This window comes from Lithobates pipiens, unplaced genomic scaffold (assembly GCF_037356315.1).
Source record: "Lithobates pipiens isolate NorthernLeopardFrog02 unplaced genomic scaffold, aLitPip1_a1.2 Scaffold_25, whole genome shotgun sequence".
NCBI classification, from domain to species: Eukaryota; Metazoa; Chordata; class Amphibia; order Anura; family Ranidae; genus Lithobates; species Lithobates pipiens.
Window position 1 is genome coordinate 175952678 of NW_027507787.1, and position 27732 is coordinate 175980409.

At 44.6% G+C, this 27732-nt stretch overlaps 1 protein-coding gene across 3 annotated transcripts in view; it reads left to right on the forward strand.

The window, feature by feature from the left end:
• The first annotated feature begins 5599 nt into the window (after positions 1 to 5599).
• CPEB3 (cytoplasmic polyadenylation element binding protein 3) overlaps positions 5600 to 27732 on the forward strand; it is a 208854-nt gene continuing 186721 nt past the window's right edge. For 2 of the 3 annotated variants that reach the window (XM_077455224.1, XM_077455225.1), the window contains exon 1: positions 5637 to 5750. The gene's annotated coding sequence lies outside the window, so the exon portion shown is untranslated. Of the gene's footprint in view, positions 5751 to 27732 lie in introns of all 3 variants that reach the window. The other variant, XM_077455226.1, reaches the window with a different exon arrangement.

Consider the following 27732-nt stretch of genomic DNA (forward strand, 5'->3'; position numbering starts at 1 on the left):
TTTTTTAACATGGGTTCCTATGGATGATGTTCACATGAATGGATTTTTGTTTTTGTGCCTCTGCATTTTTGGAACACAAAACTTATTTTCTTGGTTCAATAGACTATAATGGAGTAGCTGCAGAAAAGCATGTAGTGCATTTTTACAGCAATTTTGCCGCAATTTGCATTTTGCGTTTTTTTAAATCTGCCAAACAACAAATTTTCCAAATAAATAAAAAAACATAAAAACGCAAATTGTGGTAAAATCACAGTAAAACCTGTAGAGAGCACAGCAAAAAGCACTATAGAAATGCTCAAAAGCAACATGCATAGATGTGAATCGAGCCTTGCTGATAATTTACTTTACAAAAGAACCACATGCAAGGAAAATTTGAAAAAAATTTGAAAAAAAACAAAAACAAATTGTTGCTTGCACATGATTGGATGGTAGAAGTCTGCACAGCTTAATCTCATTTATTTAACAAAAAAAAAAATCCATTGCAAAGTTAAAATTCTCTTTTATACACTTTATTTAACCACTTGAGACCCGCGCTATAGCCGAATGACGGCTACAGCGCGGACCTTCTTTGCCAGGACTACGTCTATTGACGTCGTCCCGTGCACGAGCGCCCTGCGCGCCCCCTGAGGGGCACGCGCGGCGCGCTCTGTGATCGGCGAGTCTATGAGACTCGCCTGATCACCGATCCGAGCAAGGGGTCGATCCCGACCCCTTACCACGTGATCAGCTGTCAGCCAATGACAGCTGATCATGTGATACAACGGTGTCGGTAATCGGCTATTATTCCTCCTCGCGCTGTCAGAAAAAAAAAGACCCGATTACCGGCGGCCGTGATCGGGACATCAGTCCCGATCACGGCAACTTACCAGTGCCCACCTGCCCCCCCTCAGGAATAAATTAGTGCCCCCCGTAAGTGCCACCCATCAGTGCCCACAGTGCCACCCATCAGTGCCCACAGTGCCACCCACAATCTGCCTCAACAACGGTGCTGCACCCCAGTGCCACATATCCGTGCCCATCAGTGCCGCCCAGCAGTGCCACCTATCAGAGCCACCTATCAGTGCCCATCAGTCCCATCTATCAGTGGTACCTATCAGTGCCATCCATCCGTGCCCACATTTGCCCATCAGTGCCGCCTTATCTGTGCCCATCAGTACTGCCTTATCTGTGCCTATCGGTGCCATCTTATCTGTGCCTATTAGTGCCGCCTTAACTATGCCTATCAGTGCCCACCAGTGCAGCCTATCAGTGCCCACCAGTGCAGCCTATCAGTGCGCCTCATCCGCGCACTTCAATGAAGGAGAAAAATGACCTGTTTGCAAAATTTTATAACAAACTATTAAACATGATTTTATTTTTATTTTATTTTGCATCTTTTTTTGTTTGTTTAGCAAAAAATAAAACTCCCAGCTGTAATTAAATACCACCAAAAGAAAGCTCTATTTGTGGGAAAAAAATGATAAAAATTTCATTTGGGTACAGTGTTGTATGACCGCGCAATTGTCATTCAAAGTGCATCAGCGCTGAAAGCTGAAAATTGGTCTGGGCAGGAGGGGGGTTTAAGTGCCCAGTAAGCAAGTGGTTAAGTATGGGTGTGATCATGGGTACTTGTGCCGCATGTTTCTGAGAAAACAGGATATGGAAGAGCTGTTGTGTGCCCCTTTTGCTTTGACATTTTCTTACGTAAGAATGCTTTTTTGGCTTTTTCTTTTTTTTCCCTACAGCTTTAAAATTGAGAAGCCACTTTTGAGACACTTTACATAAGGTATATTGTAATTCCCTGGACATACAAATATAAATCTGCAGAGTCATCCCTCAAATTATTTAATATGGGTAGCTTTTATGAATGTTTTTCTTGAGTCTAGCACAGGGTTTTTCAACCGGGCTGCCACATTGTAGGAGCCTTTTTTCAATGGGAGATACCATTTCTCAGGCACGATTGAGACCCATGCAAAGAGCGGAGGGACACCGTATTTGTCATACTGTGCCTCGCTGTTGCACGACGAGTTTACAGCGAGGCACAATCTGACATCTATTGTTTCCCTCCGCTCTTTGTTCTGCGCATACGCAGGCATATTTCACTGGAGAGCACAAATCAAGAGAACACTGGTGTCCTTTCAAATACTGTCCCCCGTCAGATAGTGTCCGCTGTGTACTGCGCATGTGCAGTACAAATGACAAGCAGATTCCGAAAATATCCAAAGATGAATGGCGCCTGTGGCGTGAGTCCAGGTTCAAGCCCCACCATTCAAGTGGACACAGAGTTAGAATAAAAAAGAGCCGAGCAAAGTGAGGCCGTTCCTGAAGCGTGGCAAGTGAAGCGAGCCCGTAAGGGGCCTTCTAACTATGTGCAGCCCTATGTCCACTTGGATGGTGGGGCTTGCACCTGGACTCACGGCGCAGGCGCCGTTTATCTTCAGAGATTTTCCAAATCTCTGTGTGCTCCGTACTGTGCAAGCGCTGCGTCTGCGCAGTTCACAGCGGACAATATTCGATAGGCAGACATTTTTGGGCAGAACACCGGCAATAGTTCACATAGCTGTAGGGAGGAGGAGACAGCTGTGCAGGATCCCCCCCCCCCCCCCCCAGGAGTTAGCACAAACTAGCAGGATTTGACTACTGCCCCTATCTCCTCCCCACACTGCTCCTGTACAGGCCGGAGAACCTGTAGATGAGGGAGGGGGTAGAGGAGTGGGGGGGGGGAAGAGTGAGCAGAGAGCACAGCCCACATTTGTGCTAGGAGGGGTTTTTTTGGGGGGGGGGGCGGTCCTGTTCTAAGAGGGAGGATTGGGGAGGAGTGGGATGTTGGAGTAAAGTTTGTGGTAGAAGTGGGTATTTGAGTGCAGGGGCGTTTCTGTTTGGAAGGGGGATTGGGGGGGGGGGGGGGTGTTGTGCTAGGAGAAGGAATTGGAGGGGGAAGGTTGTGCTAGAGGGGGGAATTGGAGAGGGAATTTGTGTTGGGGGGGGGGGGATTTGAAAGGGAGGAAGCAAATCATTTTGTGTACTGCACAAAAATGTGCTGCCTTTTCAGTTGAATGTGGGTGCCATTATTTCATAATGACACCCCCACACATCTAGCAAATATGTGCATGTTTGTGCTCATCCTTCACCTTCCCACAGCCTTCCTTCACCTTCCAGAGCAGTATCCTCCTCTGCCTTCCTTCACCCTCCCACAGCACAGCAGTGTCCTCCTCTGCCTTCCTTCACTCTCCCATAGCAGTGTCATCCTCTGCCTTCTACACCCTTCCACAACAATGTTGTCCTCTGCCTTTCTATACCCTTCACACAGCAGTGTCCTCCTCTGCTTCCTTCACCCTCCCACAGCACAGCAGTGTCCTCCTGCTTTCCTTCACCCTCCCACAGCAGTGTCCCTCTGCCTTCCTTCACCCTCCCACAGCAGTGTCCTCTGCCTTCCTTCACCCTCCCACAGCAGTGTCCTCTGCCTTCCTTCACCCTCCACAGCAGTGTCCTCCTGCTTTCCTTCACCCTCCCACAGCAGTGTCCTCTGCCTTCCTTCACCCTCCCACAGCACAGTCCTCCTCTGCTTCCTTCACTCTCCCATAGCAGTGTCATCCTCTGCCTTCTACACCCTTCCACAACAATGTTGTCCTCTGCCTTTCTATACCCTTCCACAGCAGTGTCCTCCTCTGCCTTCCTTCACCCCTCCCACAGCACAGCAGTGTCCTCTGCTTTCCTTCACCCTCCCACAGCAGTGTCCTCTGCCTTCCTTCACCCTCCCACAGCAGTGTCCTCTGCCTTCCTTCACCCTCCCACAGCAGTGTCCTCTGCCTTTCCTTCACCCTCCCACAGCAGTGTCCTCCCTGCTTTCCTTCACCCTCCCACAGCAGTGTCTCTGCCTTCTTCACCTCCCACAGCAGTGTCCTCTCTGCCTTCCTTCACCCTCCCCACAGCAGTGTCCTCCTCTGCCTTCCTTCACCCTCCCACAGCAGTGTCCTCCTCTTGCCTTCCTTCACCCTCCCACAGCAGTGTCCTCCTCTGCCTTCCTTCACCCTCCCACAGCAGTGTCCTCCTCTGCCTTCCTTCACCCTCCCACGGCAGTGTCCTCCCTGCCTTCCTTCACCCTCCCACGGCAGTGTCCTCCTCTGCCTTCCTTTCACCATCCCATAGCAGTGTAGCAGTGTCCTCCTCTGCCTTCCTTCACCCTCCCCCTTTCTTTGACCTTCTCATATATCATTTCTGCAGACTTCAGTCTCTGACCATCTCATATACCATGTCTTCAGTCTCTGACCATCTCATATACCATGTCTTCAGTCTCTGACCATCTCATATACCATGTCTTTCAGTCTCTGACCATCTCATATACCATCTCTTCAGTCTCTGACCATATCATATACCATGTCTTCAGTCTCTGACCATCTCATATACCATGTCTTCAGTCTCTGACCATCTCATATACCCAAGTCTTCAGTCTCTGACCATCTCATATACCATGTCTTCAGTCTCTGACCATCTCATATACCATGTCTTCAGTATCTGACCATCTCATATACCATGTCTTCAGTATCTGACCATCTCATATACCATGTCTTCAGTCTCTGACCATCTCATATACCATGTCTTCAGTCTCTGACCATCTCATATACCATGTCTTCAGTCTCTGACCATCTCATATACCATGTCTTCAGTCTCTGACCATCTCATATACCATGTTTGCAGTCTCTGACCATCTCATATACCATGTCTTCAGTCTCTGACCATCTCATATACCATGTTTGCAGTCTCTGACCATCTCAGATACCATGTTTGCAGTCTCTGGCCATCTCATATACCATGTTTGCAGTCTCTGGCCATCTTGTATATTGTGCCCACAGTCTCTGACCATCTCTTCTATAATACTCGTGGACTATATCTTGTGTGTGTCTCTGACATTGAGTATTTACTGACCTTTATGTGCGGCCCCAGGGTGATGTTGAATGGTGCAGTTGAGGACCCCCATAGCAAGAAAGTTGACCACCACTGGAACTAAATTATCTGCAGGCAGCCTGGCACTGAGTTTATCACCAGATTCGGCCATTAAACGATCATCCCACATTGAGAGGTATCTAGGTTTCTTAGTCAAGCATGATGCATACAATTCTGAACCTGATAATCATACATTGGTGCAAAAACTAGAAACAAATACAATTGCTATGCAAGTTGATACATAATATATATATTTGTTCTCTTTATGGCAGGTTTCTTTGTCGGGCATGATACCAGAGCCATGTGTATATACAACATGTATTATTCATTGTGTTTTATTATCGGCTCACATTAGATTGCTGTGCTGCTGCAGATGATCAATGTGTGCTCATCATCACATGATGTATTGTAGTCAGATCATCTTGTCATTTTATATATATATATATATATATATATATATATATATATATATATAAATAAATAAAACAGGAGTAGGTTTGCTGTGTATCTGCCCCTTGCTATTGATGGACATGTGAGTGTGTCATTGTCTCCTCAGCCTGCCCCGTACAAGTGCTGGTTGCGCAATGTATCAGCTGATGTGCGGTAGGCAGGCTCAGCGCGTTTACTGCAGTTCTGGAAAGCTACCCTCGCTGTCATGCGCTTGTGTCTGCAAAGACTACATCCCCCAGGAGCCTCTACGAGCGCCTGCGCACTTGCCTTCCAGTTGTCAAAGTGCTCTTGGCGATCGGTCGTTCGCCAGCAGTAAGCAAAGCGAAAGAAGGACACATAGCATTCTTTTATCGATCTTTAAAAGTGGTCACAAAAAGGTAACTATAACCAATCACCGCGATCTAATGCATGTTAAAAATCAATTTTCACTGGCAATACGTTGAATTTAATTAGTGGGTAATCTGTTCTGGTCATCTGCTTAGAGCTGGTCGGAGGTGATCTTTCTAGATCGGTGTTATATGTAAAAGTTACCGGTTGCCCGATTATAAAGCCCACCAGGCTGTGGCTGATGAATGATGGGACTTGACCTTGAGCAGGCAGGCGAGTTTGTTGTGGGAGATAATGAAGTGGTTGATGACATATTGACCACTGCCTGCTATATTGAGGGGTCCACTTGCTATTTATCAGTAGGGAATTTTTTCCATTAGCTGTGCAAAGCATTATAGGTGATCTGCCAGAGACAGGAGTCTCTTAGGTGTTTTTATAGTTTTTTTGTTGTAACATAAGAAGAAAAAAAACAGGTTTTATTAGGTGGTGCATATACATCACCACCTGTCATTAGCCATCTAACCATGATACAAAAGCTTTATTTTTTTATTGCTACTTTGCACCTTCATGTTGGGTGTTGTTATTGACAGATGAGCATACACCCTATTAAACAAGTATGCAAGCTTCCTCTCATAGCATGCATAGTTCATGATGAGTAATGTCAGTGGAAAACTCTAGGGCTTAGGTTATTTTTAAGTTCTAAATATTAAGGAAGCTGTAATGGAATGCTGCTGTATTCTGTGTATATTACTGCATGCTTTTACATTCCAATGAAATGCCATTATTTATGCAAAACACAAATAATACATCCAAAAATCCCTTCCCCTCCCAAGCTATTTAATAAGCAAAAAGGTGCAATTAGTGTATGGCTGTGTATAAACATTGTGGCTGCTGACTGTGCTGTCACTGTCAAAATATTTCATAATAACAGGTGACAAAGCAGCTATTTGCATATCTGCCAGCATAACAGGGTTATTTCAAAGGTTATATGAATAGCAGCCCTAGTAAATGTGTGAGAGTTCATTACGCAGGACTTTGTCACACTGAACTCATGGAAGGTTTGTGGGGCCTCAGGGTATTATGAATACTGTGCCAGCATTGAGGCAGCTGATCCTGGTTTGCTGCAGTGTTGTACTGCAGCATGAAGATGTGAGAGAATCTTTCTGTGTACTGTGCCTCTCTGCAGACCCATAGGACTTAGTCCCTGGCTTCATCTAGCTGGATGCCCTTCATATCCTACCAAACAGCAGCCAGAGCGAATGCCACCCAGGTCCTGCAGATTTACACATATCCGCTACTGCCAAAAGTAGCATTGACAGATCAGTTTGCATTGTCCAAACTCATGACTGCCAAGAGGACTAATTACATTTCTCTTTTATTTCCTACAACACATAGGCAGTCACTTGAAATATGTGTGGGTAGAAGAACAAAGATGTAACTCACAATTTAAATGTCCTTAAAGACATTGGTGATTATTCACTTAGATGGTGCTGACAAAACCATGTTTTTAAAGTGTTACCAAAGCCGCAACAGTAAAGTCAGTCTATGTATGTAGTAAAGTATGCTTGTTATATTCACTGTGGAACCTAAGGGGTTAATCCTCCACATTGTGTAAAAAGGCGGTTTGATCCTGTCTTCTCTAATCCTCCCCTTCTTTTACTGTCCCCAATCCATCTCCTGATAAGACTTAGCCTTTGGAGTCCCTCTGTACATGCTCAGTTTGGTGTGTATTGCTAGAGAGTTTTTTTTTTTTTCTTGGGAGGGGGCATGTGATCAGCACAGGGCCAATCAGCGCTGCCCAGAGGGTCAGGGGGTCCTACAGGCTCATAGGACATTCAGAGGAGAATGAAAATTTTAACCAAGCATTTAACGACAGCTTTAACCAGACACTGATAGAAGTCACAAGACTGCTATATACTTCTGATGAGAAAAGGTATTTAGCAGTTTATATTTACTCAAATAATTGCGTTTCTGTGGGAGACCAGATATAGTGAATGCAGGCTCCTGGGTTTACTAACACTTTAAAGCAGGGGTCTCAAACTGGCAGTCCTCCAGCTGTTTTCAAAACTACAAGTTCCGTGAGGCATTGCAAGGCTGACAGTTACAAGCATGGCTCCCACAGGCAGAGGCATTATGGGACTTGTGGTTTGGCAACAGCTGGTGGGCCACCAGTTTGAGATCCCTGCATTAAAGTGTACATATTACATAAACATTAGGCCACTTTGTGGACTGAACCAGTGTATAGCAAAATACAGCATATCAGATCATATTGGATTCACTGTGGCTAAATCTGATCTTGCTTGGTGAAGATTGTTGATTATTAAAGTGAAGCAGCTATTTGTTGGGAATCCTAGATGATCTCCAATTGCCAGCCCACAATACAGATGCAGTAGCCAGGGCCTTATTTCAAGCCTGGAGAGTTCTTCTATGGCACTGGAAGTCTCCAGATCCTCCATCCGAAAAGGAATGGCTGCAGTCTGTAGGAGAGTGTGTATGTATGTATGTATGTATGTGTGTGTGTGTCACGTACCTGGTGGTGAGAGCCCGGAGTGCAGGGAGCGGCCTCTCGTAAGCCTCTGGCTCGAGACCCCCTGGGAGTGAGAACAGGGGTTCTGGAGGGCAGAGGGCACAAGTGCCAAGTCCGTGTAGGTGGGCCTGGTCCAGGAACTGGCGTCAGACAGCAGTGGATGAAGACAGGTGACTCTGGAACGGCTGGAGGTCAGCAGCTGGCAGCAAGCAGGTGGGCACACCGGAAGGGCTGACAGGCAAGCGGCAGGCAGCGGTGGTCACAAAACACGGACTGGAACAGCAGGCAGAAGCGGGGTAAACACAAGCCGGGTCGTCAACGGGCTGGCAGCAGAGGTACCGAAGGAGAAGGCAGAAGAATAGTCAGGAGGTCCGAAGGTCAGGGCTGGCAGCAGGCAGGATAATCAGGAACAAGCCGAAGTAGATCAGAGACAGGAACAATCAGGTAATCAGAGGCAACTCTCAGGAACGCTGTAGACAGGACAGCAACGGGCCACTAGAATGAATCACTTAAGAAGCCTTCTGGGCGCCAAGGGCGGTCGCACGGCACGTCCGTTCGCGCCCACGTCAAACCGTGCAACCGACCGTGACCCCGCGCACCCGCGTGCGCACGTTTGCAACCCTGCGCACCCGCGTGCGCCCGATCGTACCTGCTCGCACCCGCGTGCGTCCGTTCGCGCTAACGCGCGCCCGGGAAGACCTATCAGCGCTCAACGGACCAACATTGTGGGTAAGTCTTCCACGGGCTGCTGGGACTCGGGACCGACCATGACAGTGTGTGTGTGTGTGTGTGTGTATATATATATATATATATATATATATATATATATATATATATATATATATATATATATATATATATATATATATATATATACATATACATATACACACACTATCTCACAAAAGTGAATACACCCTTCACATTTTTGTAAATATTTTTGTTATCTCTTTTCATGTGACAACACTGAAGAAATTACACTTTGCTACAATGTAAAGTAGTGAGTGTACAGCTTCTATAACAGTGTAAATTTGCTGTTCCCTCAAAATAACTCACAGCCATTAATGCCTAAACCGCTGGTAACAAAAGTGAGTACACCCCTAAGTGAACTAAGTGAAAATGTCCAGATTGGGCCCAAAGTATCAATATTTTGTATGTCCGCCATTATTTTCCAGCGCTGCCTTAACCCTCTTGGGCATGGAGTTGATCAGAGCTTCACAGGTTGCCACTGGAGTCCTCTTCCACGCTTTCCTGGCGACATCACGGAGCTGGTGGATGTTAGAGACCTTGCTCTCTTCCACCTTATGTTTGAGGATGCCTCACAGATGCTCAATAGGGTTAGGTCTGGAAAGATGCTTGGCCAGTCCATCACCTTTACCCTCAGCTTCTTTATCAAGGCAGTGGTTGTCTTGGAGGTGTGTTTAGGTCGTTATCGTCTTGGAATACTGTCCTGTGGCCCAGTCTCTGAAGGGAGGGCATCAAGCTCTGCTTCAGTATGCCACAGTACATGTTGGCATTCATGGTTCCCTTAATGAACTGTAGTTCCCCAGTGCTGGCAGCAGAACATGACACTCCAACCACCATGCTTGACTGTAGGCAAGACACACTTGTCTTTGTACTCCTCCCCTGCTTGGCGCCACACACGCTTGGCACAATCTGAACCAAATAAATTTTTCTTGGTCTCATCAGATCACAGGACATTATTCCAGTAATCCATGTCCTTAGTCTGCTTGTCTTCAGTAAACTGCGGGCTTTCTTTTGCATCATCTTTAGAAGAGGTTTCCTTCAGAGACAACAGCCATGCAGACCAGTTTGATGCAGTGTGTGGCGTATGGTCTGAGCACTGACAGACTGACCCCCCCACCCCTTCAACCTCTGCAGCAATGCTGGCAGCACTCATACGTTTATTTCCCAAAGACAACCTCTGGATATGATGCTGCGCATGTGCACTCAACCCCTTTGTTCGACCATGGCGAGGCCTGTTCTGAGTGGAACCTGTCCTGTTAAACCACTGTATGGTCTTGGCCACCATGCTGCAGCTCAGTATCATGGTCTTGGCAATCTTCTTATAGCCTAGGCCATCTTTATGTAGAGTAAAAATATGGATCCCTTAAAGTGCAAAACCCTGCTAATGCCAGTTAATGAATACATCTGTAAATGTATGAATAAACCCCTATACGCTTGAAACGACAGAAAGAGGAAAGAGGGGGTAAAGGATTGGAGTGGGAGCTCTCTGTATCATATCATCAAAAACTCATAATAAAAACCCTGTTTGGGCTCAACTGACTCCAATGACATAACTGGGATACGGAAAAGGGGAAAGAAAATACACAGCCCACTCCAAGTACAAAAAGCCCACTCTATCAAAAACACATAAATGGAATGCCAGTGATAAAAACTGAATCATTCACAACGTGTCAATCATACTGGGATAAAAACTCAATGTCTACCATTCTTGCCCCTATCCAGTGACAGTAATATATAAAGTACAATATCTGCAATCCTGAGCAGCAATAGTAACTTGAAACATAGAAATTGCATGCATGTGAATAGGATGTGGAGCTAAGTTGGCTCCCAACGGGATATCAAATTATGGTTTGCAACAGTGAGAGAGAGGTTACAGGACATTGTTTTGCATTCCATACACCTCCTCTAGACCACTGTTGACCCAGGGTGTCATCTCCTTTCCCTATTCACATCATTCACCACAATTTGCCAGCGTGCCTCTTTCCCAGGATCCAGGTCTGATTTTCCTAGGATCCATTTCCCGTTGGGAGCCAACTTATTCATCATATTCACATGTAGGCAATTTGTATGTTTCAAGTTGTTATTGCTGCTCAGGATTTAAGATATTGCACTTTCATATTCCTTGCTATATATATATATATATATATATATATATATATATATATATATATATATATAATTTGTAGCAGGGTGGTACCCTGCCAGGATCCAGGTCTAATAAACAGCCAGTTCATTAATGGGTCAGCTGTGTTCTGGGCTTTAAATAATCATCAGACCAAGGCTCTAGGCTCCCAGTTGGAGACGACTCCAATCTGCAGACAGGAGGTCTGGGCATGGGAATCAGTAGGGCTTCACTTAGGAGAGAGAGGTGAGAGCCAGTGTAGCATGAGGCTACTTGCTGTATTTATGGAGGTGCTGAGCTTCTGGTCTGCGGGAGACAGAATAAGGCCCTAAAGTGTAAGGCCTGAGCTGGAGAGCTGCGTTTACAAGCCAGGAGTGCTGAAAATCATTTACTTTGTTAGCAGGACTGAAATACTGAATACCCCTGCGAGGGAACTGCTAGGGCAAAACCAGCCCTGAAATAGATTAAAGCGAGTGGTGGTGTCCTTAAAGCGCTACACTTCGAGTGAACCTCTGATACTATATATAATTGCTGTCACTGGATAGGGGCAAGAATGGTGGACATTGAGTTTTTATCACAGTATGATTAGCACTTTGTGAATGATTCAGTTTTTATCATTGGCTATTCCATTTATGTGTTTTTAATACAATAAAATTAGACTTTTTGTACTTGCACAGTGGGCTGTGTATTTCCTTTCCACTTTTCCCTATACCTTTTATGTCATTGGAGTCCGTTCTGCCCAAACAAAGTTTTTATGAGTTTTTCATCTTTATGTAGAGCAACAAATCTTTTTTTCAGAACCTCAGCGTTCTTTGCCATGAGTTGCCATGTTGCACCTTCAATGACAAGTATGAGAGCGTGAGAGCGATAACACACCTGAGACCTTGTAACACTAACGAGTCACATGACACAGGGAGGGAAAATGGCTAATGCCCAATTTGGACATTTTCTCTTAGGGCTGTACTCACTTTTGTTGCCAGTGGTTTAGACATTAATGGCTGTGTGTTCAGTTATTTTGAGGGGGCAACAAATTTACACTGCTATACAAGCTGTACAGTCACTAATTTACATTGTAGCAAAGTGTAATTTCTTCAGTATTGTCACATGAAAAGGCATATTAAAATATTTACAAAAATGTGAGGGGTGTGTATGTTTATGTATAGATATAATCAGTGGTGGTGGGGGCGCACACAAACTGAAAAATTCCGACCCCCCCCCAATCAATTGCAGCCTCACTGTGCCCGTCATATGCAACCATTTGTGCCCGTCTTACGCAGCCACTTATGCCCATCAAATGCAGCCGCTTGTGCCCATCATATGCAGCCACTGTGCACACCCACCCTCCCCCCCCCCCCGCACAGGGCTTGTGTCTCTGGCATCACCCCCAAATTCCCCCCCCCCCCGTGTGGCTTTGACAGACCACCCCAGGCACTTACCGCTAGGCATCAGCTCCTCCTCTCAGTGAGTGCACCAGAGCAGCGGCGACCTCCACTCCAACGTGTGTCTCCTCTGCTTAGTCTGCTCCTCTTCCTAAGCGCCAGGCATCCAGTAGGGTGACCTGGCACTTTGGCCAATCAGGAAGGGGGTCTGACACCCTGCCTCTTGATTGGCGGGGAGGAAGGTTAGTGTGAAAATAGCAAACATTCATTCGCTATCTTCACACAATTGCACTCTCTGCACCCCAAGCCCACCCTATTTTGACGCCTATTAGAGCTTCTGGCTCTAACCGGGTGCTTCAAAAGGTACCACCCCCGCCATAGGAATCCATGCGTCCGGCATCTTGAAAGGGGCCATGTGCATGGATGGGGGAGCGGCATCCACAGTCCGGGGCCATATGTGTGTAGCGTCGGCTCCTGACGAGCACGCAATATGCGTGTTTTTTTTTTTAAATTTAATGTTTCTAAAACCACAGTTGGGTTTTAGAGTTATGTCAAATTATGGTTTCAGTACCAGTCTAGCTGGATTGCACTGGGTTCTCCTTGGCCACAGGTGTCGCTGTCTCCCCTGGCAAGTGTGAGAAAGCAGCTTGGCTAGGCTTATTGAGTGCCATTCTTTCTCGGAACCAGCCCAGTGGGAGTGTCATCCTGCTGTGCATTCTGGGAGAGGGTATTTAAGGTACTGACTTCACGTGCTTCTGGGTTCCGGTCCAGAAGATCTTTGTTTGTTTGGTCCTGGTTTACTTTGCTTTACTTAGCTTTACGTAAACACTCTATTGGCTGCTAGGCCTAGTGAGAGGAGGTCTATCCAGTACCTGTGATAATCCAGTTGTGAACGGTAGTTCTCTGCATTTCTATAGTGAGAGACTTCCTATCTTTTGCACTTCCTTACCCTCTACCCTTCATTGAGAAGCTGTGGTACTTGTCTTTTCAAATAAATATCCCAAAGGGAGGATTCAGTGTCAGTTTATACAATTCTTTGGGCCATCTACCTCAGGAAACTCCTAGACGCACACGAGGTCTACACAGTGCCTTACAAAAGTATTCAACTCCCTTGGCATCTTTCGTGTTTTGCCTCACAACCTGGAATTAACAAGGATTGTTTGAGGATTTGCATCATTTAATTTCTAAAACATGCCCACAGCTTTGAAGATTTTTTTTTTTTTTTTTTATTGTGAAGCAAACTATTTTGTTTTTTGCTGAAAGTAATGGCTTTCATCTGGCCACTCTGCCATAAAGCCCAACTCTATGGAGTGTATGGCTTATTGTCATCCTATGTACAGATACTCCAGTCTCTGCTGTGGAACTCTGCAGCTCCTCCAGGGTTACCTTAGGACTCTGTGCTGCCTCTCTGATTAATGCCCTCCTTGCCCGGTCCATGAGTTTTGGTGTGCGGCCTTCTCTTGGCAGGTTTGCTGTTGTGCCATGTTCTTTCCATTTGGTTATGATAGATTTGATGGTGCTCCTAGGGATCATCAAAGATTTGGATATTTTTTTATAACCTAACCCTGACTTGTACTTCTCAACAACATTGTCCCTTACTTGTTTTGAGAGTTCCTTGGTCTTCATGACATTGTTTGGTTAGTGTTGACCCTTGCTTAGGTGTTGCAGCCTCTGGGGCCTTTCAAAAAGATGTGTATATGTAATGACAGCTCATGTGACACTTAGATTGCACACAGGTGGACACCATTTCACTAATTGAGACTTGAGACTTGTGAAGCTTTTTATGGGCCCATTCTGTTTAAAATAGAAATAAAATGTGTGTATAGATATATCAAAAAAAAAAATGACGTACACCTTTTTTTTCCCCTTCTTTGTAAGTAAGTTTATAAGTAAATATCCTCTGTTCTCTGCTGCATAAGAACTGGGGGAGGGGGAGAAACAGGAGCACACTGAATCTCCCATTGAAAGGCTGTGCAGGGTCTGATCATTGTAGGAGAGCAGACTGAGTTGTCAGCAAAGCTGGAGAACTGACCATGCTGTGCTCTCCTGCTTAGTGTAGTCAGTTTTTAATAGGAAAGCAGGGAGACTGGCAGCAACAGGATTTCACACAAAGGAAGCAATACAAGGGGAGCCGAATTTTTTTTCATACAAGTACATGGTAAAGCAGGCACATACCAGGAATATGAAATATTGGGTTTACACACTCTTTAAAGGAGAAGTACAGCCAAAGCTTGTTTGGCTGTACTTCTCCTATGGATCATAGGAGTGCAGTTCGTTTTGCAGTTTTGAAGTCCACTCTCTGCTGACGTCACAGAAATCGGTCCAGTCTCCTAGTCATCAGGACCACGGAGTTGGGATCCGCCAGATCCCTGGACCGACACCCGACGCAGGCTCTCAGCAAGCCGCTGAGACCCTTAGCCACATGCTCTACCCCCTCCACAGCCCAGCGCTTCAATGAGTGAGGAGGGGGCAGAGCAGAGAGCTGCTGACTGACGCCAGCTCTCTGCTCATGAAGCTGTGAGAACCGGGTGATCAATTGCTCGGTTCTTAGTGCAGAGGCGCCGGGGGACAGATGTAGCATCTGACCAATACTACATCCACCTAGCTAAGTAAGAATCCAGAAAAAAACAACAACCTATAGTTCTCTTTAATACACTTTTTTTTTTTTTTTTGAATCTGGAAAATGTTTATTTCAAATGTTTGTTTAAAATTGTGGCATTCTACAAATGAACGACAACATTTAAAGTTATGTAAATATTAACATATTCCACTCCAATGTTTAGTTAACATAGCATGACTTTGTAACCAATCCACGTAGCCCGCGTCTCAGTCTTTCTAACTAGAGTAAGGGCCGGTTCACACAGGGGGCGATGCGAGGCGACACCGACTTGCCACGGCGCGACCTCAGCGGCGACTTGCAAATGACTTCTGTATAGAAGTCAATGCAAGTCGCCCCGAGGTCGCCCAAAAGTAGTACAGGAACCTTTTTTCTGAGTCGGAGCGACTCGAGTCGCTCCTCTCAGAACGGTTCCATTGTACAGAACGGGGGCAACTTGTCAGGTCGCGGCGAGGCAAGTCGTGTCGCCTCGCATCGCCCCCAGTGTCAACCGGCCCTAACTTTCTTAAACACAGAACCACCCCTTTAGGGTCTACTCGGACAGTTAAATATTCACTGATAGACAAGTTCTCTAGGGCTGAGTCCAGGAGTATCCAACCACCTTCCCCACACTTTTTCGAATTTGCCAGAGTAGCTCCTGCGTGTTTAAAATGTAGCTTTCTAAGAGTAACAAGTTGCCTACGGAGGATACCCAAGCCTTATGCGTGGGAAGGTCTGGTGACTTCAACCCTAATAAATTTAGCCCAGGGGCATGAGAGTGCCCTGCCTAAGGCTACCCTCGGATGTTCCTCCTCAACCACCTCTTTCAATATGTTCAGTATACAACACTTGGGATCCATCAGAGTTTTCACCTTCAATACCATATTTAGTGTGTCTACTACCTGCTTCCAAGAAAGATGCAGTTTGGAGCATGCCATAATAGGTGAATTAAAGTGGATGTAAATCCCATTCATGCAATCTGACCTGGACACATATCTGTAGTGTTCACTTATCTCTCTCCACTAAATCCTGTATCTTTCTGCTGCTCCGTTCTTCTGTTATCATTATTATAACCTCTGACAAGCTGTCCAACACAGGAGCAAAAAGCAGCTGAAAATTTGTGTCTGGGAGGGTGCTATAAATAGATTAGCAGAGAGCTGGTCTATTCACAGCACAGCTCTGCAAGTTTCTTCATTCCTTTGCCTATGTGGAGTGGGGGTGTGTGCCTTTACTCCAATCAGCTATCACACAGTGTATGCCCAGACTCCCCTCCCACTGCAGAAACAGGAAGAGCTATGTCTAACACAATGTGTACTTTCTAAAGAATATAAAAAGGGAAAGACAGCAGATAAAGATGTAAAACCTATGTAGGGAGATTTGTTTCATCTCCATGTGTCATCTGAGGCTGTTGACTTCACTGGTTATAGCAGAGGGTTTACATCCACTTTAAGTCTCCATGACCCCTTTTACACCTGTGACAATAAGGCTCTGCATTATATCCCATCTAATTTAACTGTAAGGGAGTGTAAGGAGAGAGTGCAGCAAAATATACATTTGGGACAACTTTTAGGCCACGTCAATAGAGCGTGTTGTCACAGCCTGATACGTTTACTCCCATTGGTCGCTCGTCAATGGTCCCAGATCTCTCTCCCAGGGTGATGTTGCCTCACTGGGGTGCTTTTTTGGAATTCATACAAAAGCATATTGCAGCACTATGAAATGAAACCTTTAGAGCAGGGGTGTCCAAACTTTTTTCAAAGTGGGCCGGATTTGATGACGTGAACATGCCTGAGGGCCGACCATTTTGCCTGACATTCTTTGAACCATTGAAAATTCGGTCTAAGCGTGTCCATCCGAGCACTAATACACAGCCCAACAAGAATTCTCTTGCCTTTGTCGCACTCGTTCCCAACACACAGACGAATGCTCTGCACTTTAGGGGGCACCGTTAATTCTTAATGGTACCCCACACATTGGAAAATGTAGGGTGCTTTTGGTGCAGTGCAATAAAAAAAAAAACACACACAGACACATGTGCACACACACACACACACACACACACAGACACATGTGCGCACACACACACACACATACAGACACATGTGCACACACACACACACATACAGACACATGTGCACACACACACACACATACAGACACATGTGCACACACACACACACACATACAGACACATGTGCACACACACACATACAGACACATGTGCACACACACACATACAGACACATGTGCACACACACACACACACACACACACATACATACAGACACATGTGCACACACACACACATACAGACACATGTGCACACACACATAAATACAGACACATGTGCACACACACACATACATACAGACACATGTGCACACACACATACAGGCACATGTGCACACACATAGACACATGTGCACACACACACATACAGACACATGTGCACACACACACATACAGACACATGTGCACACACACACATACAGACACATGTGCACACACACATACAGACACATGTGCACACACACACACATACAGACACATGTGCACACACACACACACATACAGACACATGTGCACACACACACACACATACAGACACATGTGCACACACATAGACACATGTGCACACACACACACACATACAGACACATGTGCACACATACAGACACATGTGCACACACACATACAGACACATGTGCACACACACAGACACATGTGCACACACACAGACACATGTGCACACACATAGACACATGTGCACACACACAGACACATGTGCACACACACAGACACATGTGCACACACACACATACAGACACATGTGCACATACACACACACACATACAGACATACATGCACACAAATACAGACACATGCATACACATACATACACACATGAATAAAGGCCTTTTTAACACTAATCTAGTTGTAGCATAGTACAGTACCTTTGCAGCTTCCTCATTCAGCCGGGTACTGCACTGTAGAGGGAAGCAGAGAGCACAGCACAATCCTCTGCACTTTACTTTCACTTTTGAAGCTCACGGAGCTTCTCACAGTGCTGGGGATCGGCTGATCTGACAGCCCTGATCCCGCAGCACAATAAATTGAGAAAGACCAGGCGGGCCGTTCAAAACCGGACCGCGGGCCGCAACTGGCCCGCGGGCCGGACTTTGGACATGCCTGCTTTAGAGCTATCTGCCATTTGAATTTTATAAAAGATAGGTGTGGGGGATAAACGTCATTCATGCATGTCACCCTCAGCGCTAACTGCATGACGTAGCTGCATGTTAAAAAAAAAAAAAAAACACGTGTGCAGGTAGCGAGTAAAGGGCTTTCAGAGAGGCAAATGATAGCAAGACCTTTTAATACACATTGAACTTGAAATTCTTTCATGTTGCATTTCTAGAGGCTAGCTAAGAACTTTGTCTGATATTAACCAAGCTATCAAATTACTATACAGAGTATCCTAAAATTATTATATTTTTTATATTATCATTATTAAAATTTAGGAAGGTTCTTAAAAGGAGGATATTATGATTTTTGAAACAAAATTGCTATATACAGATTTTTTTAAATGATGAGGTATTCTCTTGTCCTGCATATTTTCTCTAGTCCTATTCTGGTGCCAACCTTACCATGCTCATCAGTAGAAAATGCAGGCTGACTTGTCTAGTTACCACCAGCTGCATACATTATCATTCTCACTGTGAGGTATGATAGGAGGCTGATTTTCAGATTACTTTTCTCCTGTCTTGTAAATTCTCTCCCTTCCCATTCTGGTGCTAATTTTCTGAGTGGTCATTGATATAGAATGCAGAAGGATCACTTTGTGATGCATAAATATGTAGTAATCATTGATTGCTCCAGTAGTGGAGCATACCAGTGACTAACTACAGTGAGGTAGGGAAATAATCTTGCATCTTCTACCATCTCTGACTTTCCAGTTGCAAGCCTATTGAAAGAAAGATATTTACTCTGCAGCATTACTGCAATGAGAAAGGGAGCTGAAAACTGACAGCAGAAATGAAAGATGCGGTAAAGAGTATTATTTTCCTTGTTTAGCTCTGCTTCTATTGTTTATCATTCTGTCCCCATCTCTCACTTCAAAAAAGGCAAATAGTAATAGTGGTCACTGCATGCTTCACTGTTCAGTATCATTTCCTCTTTTATGTATCTTGCTTAGTAAGGGGTGGCAATCGCTTGAGTGCATGTGTTGCTTATGTGAATGTAGGCTAGTCATACCCATTACCCCTTTTTCCCAAAAGATGTCAGGAGAACAAATAGTCATTAATATGATTATAATGATAGCAGCTATGCAAGGGCTACCATCTCTGCATTCCTTATTATAAGGCCTCATGTACACTGCTGCTGGTAAATGGAAGTTGGATGCTTTTTTTTCAACTGCCCCTGAACTCATCCAATGTTATCTTATGTGTACATGTACACATGTTTGTTTAATGTCGTTTTTAGGCTGTTGCGTTTATAGGCTTTTCTTTGAAGAAATTAGTTCTCTTTGAAAAAGAGTTCAGACGCTGATGTTTCCAATGTTTCAGATGCCAAACGCGGTAACTTGCGTTGAGCCTTTGTTTTTGTTTACAGTTTTCATTTTTGGCTATTTTCGAAAAAAAAAACAGTTTTTTTCTAAATGCGGCATGCAGACACGGCAAAGCGGACTGTTTAAACGTGGGTTACTTTCTGTCAAGTTAAATCGTTCTGGAGAGCATGGTGTAAAAAGGTCCCATGTACATTAAGCTTAATCATGTGGAGATGAAGAAATGTGGCTTTGTGGTGTTGTGACAGAGCCATAAAGTTCTTCCAACTATTCCCACAGTCAAAACCGTATGGAAAGATAAAGACTTAAAGTGGAACAATCAGCCATTTTATAAGTCTGCATGAATGCATTCCTTGCATGTCATAAAACAGCAACAGTCTGGTTTACAAAGCATTACAAAAATAATATGTACAGCAAAAGCAGTAATTTAGGCTTCAGTCATGGGACTGTGTAAGATATGTAATATGTGAGAATAAAGCCATCCTGTGGGCAGTAAACTGTCTTCTCTCCACTCGGACTGTTCATAGGAACAAAGTGTGAGATTGAAGCATGGGGCTGGTATGTGTTAGGCTACCATATACATACCTCCCAACTTTTTGAAATGGGAACGAGGGACACCCATTAGCAAAACTATGTAGGTATAGGACACACCCTGCTACGCCCCCTAAAGGAGAACTATACACAAAAATTATTGGTTAAACACGTAAGTGCTATTTTTTTTTTTTACCACTGATAATTTTTTATTCTGGTTTTTGAAATTTACAGATGCAGTAGTTTAGTAATTGGCTGAAAGGTTTAGCACTGGGAAACACTTTTTTTTTAAGGATAAAAAGTATATTTTATATACAACTATATAGATTGGACTAAAATAAAGGACAAATGAGGATGAAAGCGGGGACAGAGGGAATCTTTTTCCGAATCAGAGACAATCCCTCGAAATCAGGGACAGTTGGAAGCTATGCGAATACACAGACAGGAATTTAAAGTCTGCTGTGCAAGCACCAGGATTTACATGATTGTATCACCAGTAGGGCAGCATCTTGGGTCAGGAAGTAGGCCTAAGTGGGAGCTGGGTACCTGGGTACCACCCCCCCAAAAGAAATGACATGCCAAATGTGAGGGAGTGAGGAGTCCTTAAATTGGAAGCTCCACTTTTGGGTGGAACTCTGCTTTAAGGCAGAGCTTTGATCTTTCTTTCAACATTAAGTATCTTAAATCCTAAAGTGGTTTTAAAGGCTCCAGGTTTCTTTACCATCCTGTATTCTATCCATGAAGGTTAAAAGACCTTCTGTGTGCAGCAGCCCCCCTAATACTCACCTAAGCCCCTTCTCAAGCCAAGGATATGCAGCTCATCTCTGGTCTCTTATTCCTCATTGGCTGAGACAGCGGCAGGAGCCCTTGGCACCTGCTACTGTCCATCTCAGCCAATGAGCCAAGGAGGAGAGACCCGGGGTGAGGTGGAGCCACGGCTCTGTGTAGTTTATGGATGCATAGAGTGAGGCTCATGAGCGAGAACGCACCAATGCCCCCAGAGCAAGCATCCTGCTATTGGAGCCACTGGCTGAAGAAGAGTAGCCTGGAGTGCCGACAAAGGACCCAAAAAGTGGAGGATTGGTATTGCTTTGTGCAAAACCTCTGCACAGAGCATTTAAGTATGACATGTTTATTTTTTATTTTTCTTTTTTTTTTTTAAATGAACGTATGATGTCACTTTTAGGGGCAGGTGGATTTCAAGAAGTGAGTACTGCATAATTTATCTGCAGTCCTTACTCAAGATTACCGTGACTAGAAATGCTGATATTGAAATTGATTAACTAGCATTTTCGGTTTGTGTTGCTCAGATACAGTTTAATTCTGCTTTAAGAGAATTCTAATCTAAATGACTTCGTTACTCCTGGGAGTTTATTAGTTTCTGTAGTCCAAGGTATGTTAGGTGTTGGTATAATTAAGTTTATTAGATTTTTCTTTGGTGTTATTACGGCTGTCAGCGTTTTCTGAAGGACTTACAATCAATGTCAGTTCCTAAAATAGAATTCTTGAAATAAACTCTTTGAAGTATAGAAGTTAGAACCTCTATCATGAGGTTATTGCTGTGCTCCCATTGAGTAGAGTACCCCCTCCCCCCACACTTGTTGTCCTTGTAGCTTAAATCTTTGGTACAGTAAGTGAGGCTACCTATAGACACAAAGCAATGAACAAAATATTTGAGATGACTGTTTGTGTAAGAAGGATCTTATTAAATTTGTTTTGAAGGCAAGCCTCAGACGTGTAGAGCCTGAATTTCTTTGACATTTTCCTACAGGTGAGCAGACTTTTAGCCTGTCCATTCCACCTTTAAAGTAGAACGATAGGGAAAACTTTTCTTTTCTTACATCAGGGGACACATAGTAATAACTATGTGGGGTTATATCGGACCATCAGGTGCTGGACACTGGCACGCCCCTTAAGGCGTGAACTTCCCCCATATGAACTTCCCCCATATATCCCCTCCCACTACTGGGAGTCCTCAGTTTTTTTTTTGCCAGTGTCTAAAGTGTTGGGCACGTGTAAGGATGTGTTGTACTGAGCTCCACGGGCAGTAATCCTTTGAAAGCCAGCCATCCTGACCGGATCTGTTCTGATGACTCCGTAATGGACTAAATGAATGGTACCCGGGTGCTGGACACTGGCACGCCCCTTAAGGCGTGAACTTCCTCCATATATCCCCTCCCACTACTGGGAGTCCTCCGTTTTTTCGCCAGTGTTTAAGGTGTTGGGAACGTGTAAGGATGTGTTGTACTGAGCTCCATGGGCAGTAATCCTTTGATGAGAGCCAGCCATCCTGACCGGATCCGTTCTGATGTCTCCGTAATGGACTAAATCAATGGTACCCGGGCCTTGTCATCCGAAGACACAAGGTTTTGCTTGCGAATGCTTTAAGAGCTGGGCCCTGGGATCCAGTACTTTTTGGTAGTAAGGCCAATAAAAGTTTACTGGCAGGGTCTTCTCGCAGGTCCAGGATTGTGGGATAACCTGAGTGTTCCCCCGGTTCCTGAAGGTTTCCTTTTAAGGTCTCAGAGCCTACCATGAAGGGCGAAGATTGTGTTTTTTTTTTTTTTTATCTCTGATAAACCCTGCTGTGAGATAAGGTAGGGGAGATTTTCTCAGGAATCTCTCCTTCTATGTATTGTGTTGTCATTTCATGTCATGTCTGTGTGTCACCACTGGAGGCTGTATTGAGTACTCACCATTCTTAGGCTGGAAAGCAGAAGCTCCACTTTCCTCTCCGTTCAAGCCAGCTCAGACCCTCAGGTATGAAGGGGGGTCTGATCACTTCTTGGGCCCCCAGATTGACGCTGACGTTTTTTTTGGCAAACCGCCCCCCCCCGCCCGCCCGCCGTGATGCCGCCGCTCACACGGGAGATTCAACTTCCCTGTTTCAAAGAGGAAGGGGGGGCAGTTTCTGTGCAGGGGCACGGCTAAGCAGTGTCAGATGCCGGCCACATGTGTAGGAAGTAGTTTAGAGCTCTGCAAGAGAAGCTGCTGCCTGGTGATGGAGGGACAGAGCAGATGGTTGCTAGTCAGGTTTGGTGACCCAGGCATTTCCCTTTTGACAACATTGTACTGTATAGCTAGGATTAGTAGCAGTTATTGTACTGTACTATAGCCTAGCAAGTGAAACATTTTTTTACTGGTACTGCCTCTGCTTTGTACTGTAAACTATGAGTGACAAAGGGACCAGGAACTCCTCTAAGGGTTCTAAGGGGTTAATGGTATACAACAAACTAAAAACCCTTCCAAAAGAATGTCTTCCTCCCCTGAGAGGTAAAAAGAAAAATACGGCCAGTCAGAAGAAAAAAACTGTTTGTATGAAATACACACGGACAGAAGTGTTCTACCTTTGGCTCATCTATCATTTAAAAGATTATTGCTATGATGTCTGTCCATAGTAGGACTAAACATAGCAGATTGCCATCTAGTATACTGGGCCCTTTTGTTGAGGTGCAGGAGGCTAGGGATCAGGTAGATCTTCCCAAATATTGGAAGATACTTATTTTTCCTCTTCGGAGGATCCTAACAGGGAGGGATAGCCGCACAAGTCAGGTGTTTGTCTACTTCTGTCTGTCTGTCATGGTCATGGTCTGATGAAGAAGCTGTAGCTTTGAAATGCATTACCATTCCTTTCCACTGTGAATAATCACACTTCCTGTTCCTGTGAAGTCACGACCAGCTGCTTCTTGTTTCCTGCCTCCTGGTTCCCAGCATTTTCTGGATCCCTGTAAGATCACACCAGTGCCCCAGGCTGCAAAGGGAAGACATTTATGAGACTCCAGGACTGGCGATTTTCACTGCATACTGAACTCATCTAATTTAACCTGTAACAACCCCTTCCCCTACACTGGGCATCGCTGAGCAACCATTTAAAGAGACTACACAGCGGAATAGGCAGGAGACGGGGACACAGTAACAAGACCTCGTGGGATAAAGACCACCAGGAATCCTGAGGATATATATGTTACATGCTGTTACCTTACAGCTGTAAGGTAAGGGGACACCCATATCCCGAATACACAGGACCACGTGGGATACTTTCACTACCACCACCACCGATCAGATCGCTATAGTTCATATAGAACTAAACACCAGCACCGCATGCATTTTTTTTGCCATATGCGATTTTGGATATAATCGCTATTGGTTGTCGCACATGTTTTGTATGGACACAATTCTAACACATGTTATTGTGGAATGGATATGTCATATAGTTTTTAACTATTGAGCACTATTTACCTGCATTATTGTTAGAGAGTTTTTTCACCTGCAACACTAATATTATTTATGCGTTTTTAATGTTGCGTTTTTCATTTATCTTCTGTGTCAATTTTGCATGACCTTATCTCACTTCACTGCAGTTATTATTCAGTATAGGGTGGAGAGACACCCACACGTATCCAACCCAATTTGTTTAACACTGGCACTTTATGCGATTTTTCGCTAACCACAATTAGCTATTTTCTTTTTTTGCACTAAACTGCTTTTTGTTAATAATTGTGTATTTATACATTGTTGTTCATGGTGTAGTAGACATTGCAACACACTTATTGTATCACTTAGCACCAGCACTTTTTATGCGATTGGATTAGTTGCAACAAATCGCATTAGTCTCTATCACATTTTTCATATATAGATTTTACCTATGGGATGTTGTAAGACACGAAAATATGGACCTATTTACTGTTTAGTATTACTATTTTAGAGTCCTATGCTTACCCTAAAAATCACATCAGAAATTATTAGGTTTTAACCACTATATTCCTTTTCTGCGCATTACTCCATCCATCTAATATTCATCCCAAACACTATTATGTGATAGTGGCGAGGGTTTCTCACGTTCCCTCATAGAACATATATATTAAGCTCCCCATACATTACTCTTTTGGTCTGGGTGGCCACACACCTAACATCTAAATACCTGTATTTATGGTATCTACAGACTTTGTAGGCCAATATTTCCTGAGCTAGTACTGCGCACCACTACTCTCTCACCTTTCTTGATTCTTTGGGGTTCAGGTACCCCGTATTCAGTGTGTGCAGCGGCACTAAAAACCATTCCCCTTCCTGATTAGGCGCAGGAATAACCCCTATATTTAACAGGCTGAATGAGAACCCCACTATAATCTGTGCTAGTCAGATTCAGTGCTGTATATATGTATACATGATGTGTGTTGTCTCATGCTGTTGGGACACACACTGTCAGATGCTAATGTCATTAACTCCAGACACCTGTCTGTTGTGTAAAGTCGAGTTGAGTCTAGTCTGGCTTGTAAGGACATTCCAAACGTTGTTGTTTGTGCTAATTAACCCTTTGTTTATGTTTATAGTAATGTTTATTGAATTGTGAGCTAGGAGCCGAAAAGTCTTATCCCTTCAGTCAAACTAGTCTGAGTGTTGATTAGATAATTAGCTCATGCTAATTAGGTTAGGTTTTAGTCACCCCGCTGTATATATATTTTGTGTGCAATCTCAAATAAAGGTCATTCCTGATGTCCTCCTAAGACTGGTGTCATGGTGTCATCTAGTTATTGGGGGTTCCTATAGCCAGATCCATTGGACTTGTGTTCCAGGACTTGGGAAGCGCTATATAGACGGAAGCACTCAATCGGAGTGTGGGATCGGTTCCGTCACAAAGACCCATTCTAGATCTCGGAGAGCTGAATCAGCACTTGAACATCTGATCCTTTCATAATTCGATTGGCTGTGTCCACCCTGCAAGGAGGGGAGTAGCATATCTCCATGTACCAAAGTTTCCCGCTTACCAGAAATTTCTGCGGTTTGAAATATAAAATTATTTTTTCAATCGTGGCACTGCCATTTGGCTTAGCCACAGCACCACAAGTGTTCTGAAATATTCTGGCACCTCCTTTAGCCAGGTTAAGGGCTCAAAGCATAACGGTCCTAGCCTATTAGAAGATCTACTTTTAATAGATCATTCAGTCTCAGGTCTAAATCCAGAGTCTGATCTCAGCTGCAGATATCTGAAATCTCTAGGTTGGATTCTCAGCCTAGGAAGATTCTCCTTAAAACCATCAAGGAGGTTACTTGGGGGCTGGTTATAGATACCATACAGAAGAAGGTATTCTTACCCCAGACATGAATCAGTTCCATTGTAGGACTAATTCAACTTATCAGGATAAGGGAAAATTCCTTCATTCGGCTGCAGGAGATTTTTAGTGGAAATGGTGGCCTCCTACAGGGCCGTCCCTTACGTGGAGTTTTATTCAAAGTCTGCTTCGAGACACCATCCTGTCGGTCTGGAATAAAGAGGATTCAGGCCTTGTTTGTTTCCAATATGCTTGGCTCCCGACATAGGTCAGACCCTAAATTGGTGGTTATCCAGCAGGAGGGAAAATCTTTATCCTGCAAGGTGTTAACAGATGCCAGCCTTCTAGGCTGGGGAGCAGCCCTCGAATAAGATTCTGTCCAGGGGAGATGGTCCAGGTTAGAGGACCTTGCCTATCAACTTTGTTGGAAGTTTCAAGCATTACATCTGGCCATAGAATCTTGGCGGTCAGATTTCGGGACTGTCCTGACAGGATTCAGTCTGACAGAGCCACGGTGGTGGCTTACATCGATCACCAGGGGAGGCACGAGAAGTCATGCAGCCCAAAAAAGAGGTGAATAATGTTCTAGCTTTGGCAGAACACAACACTCCTTGCCTATCGGCATTTTAATATTTCAGGTGTACTACTTGAAACGCCAACAATTATTTTCCAGAAAATGATCTCTTCACCCCGACATCTTCCTAGCAATATGTCAGATGGGGTACTCCAGGCATGGACCTATTCGCGTCCAGATTCATTAATAAGGTCAACAACTTTATTTCAAACAAGGGGTCCGCTAGCAGGCGGAACAGACGCATTAGTCTTCCCAGGGGATCGGTTTTCATTGATCTATGCATTTCCTCCAGCTCTGCTACTTCCGTGCCTTCTCCGCAGGATTAAGCAGGAACAGAAGGAGGGGATTCTGGTGGCCCCAGCCGGGTCCCAGAAGATCTTAATTTACCAAGATCGTAAAAGGTCGCAGTAGGAGTCCTTTGGACTCTGCCATTGTAGCCAGACCTTCTTGCACAAGGTCCGGTATTTCATCCTACTTTTACGGACAAGGAGTTTAAGGCCTCATGCACACAAGACGCAGGTGAAAACTCTGCTCAAAAAAAGCTGAAACGCGCGTTTTGCCGCGTTTACATGCCGCGTTTAGACGCGTTTGCGTTTATAAGCGTTTATAAAGATAACATCATGTAGACCCTCCCTAAGCTCTCAAAGCATGTTTTTTTTAACTATTTCTGCTTTTTTGATCAGAGTGAGCAGCAGCAGCATAGAGAGTAGTTGCACACTTGCATTTGCCTCGAGCTCATCGATATAGGACCCATCCGTTGATGGGACAGCGAATGTCCGTTGGATATTTCACAAACATGTATGTGCAGCTGCGTACCTACCCCGACAAGTTTTTTAATTTTAGCCGGATGTCCATTGTCACATTTGATCTGCTCTTAGAAAAAGTACGACCTGGTCTGACATTCGTGGACACCAATATGAGAAACAGTGTGTCACCAGAGGAACG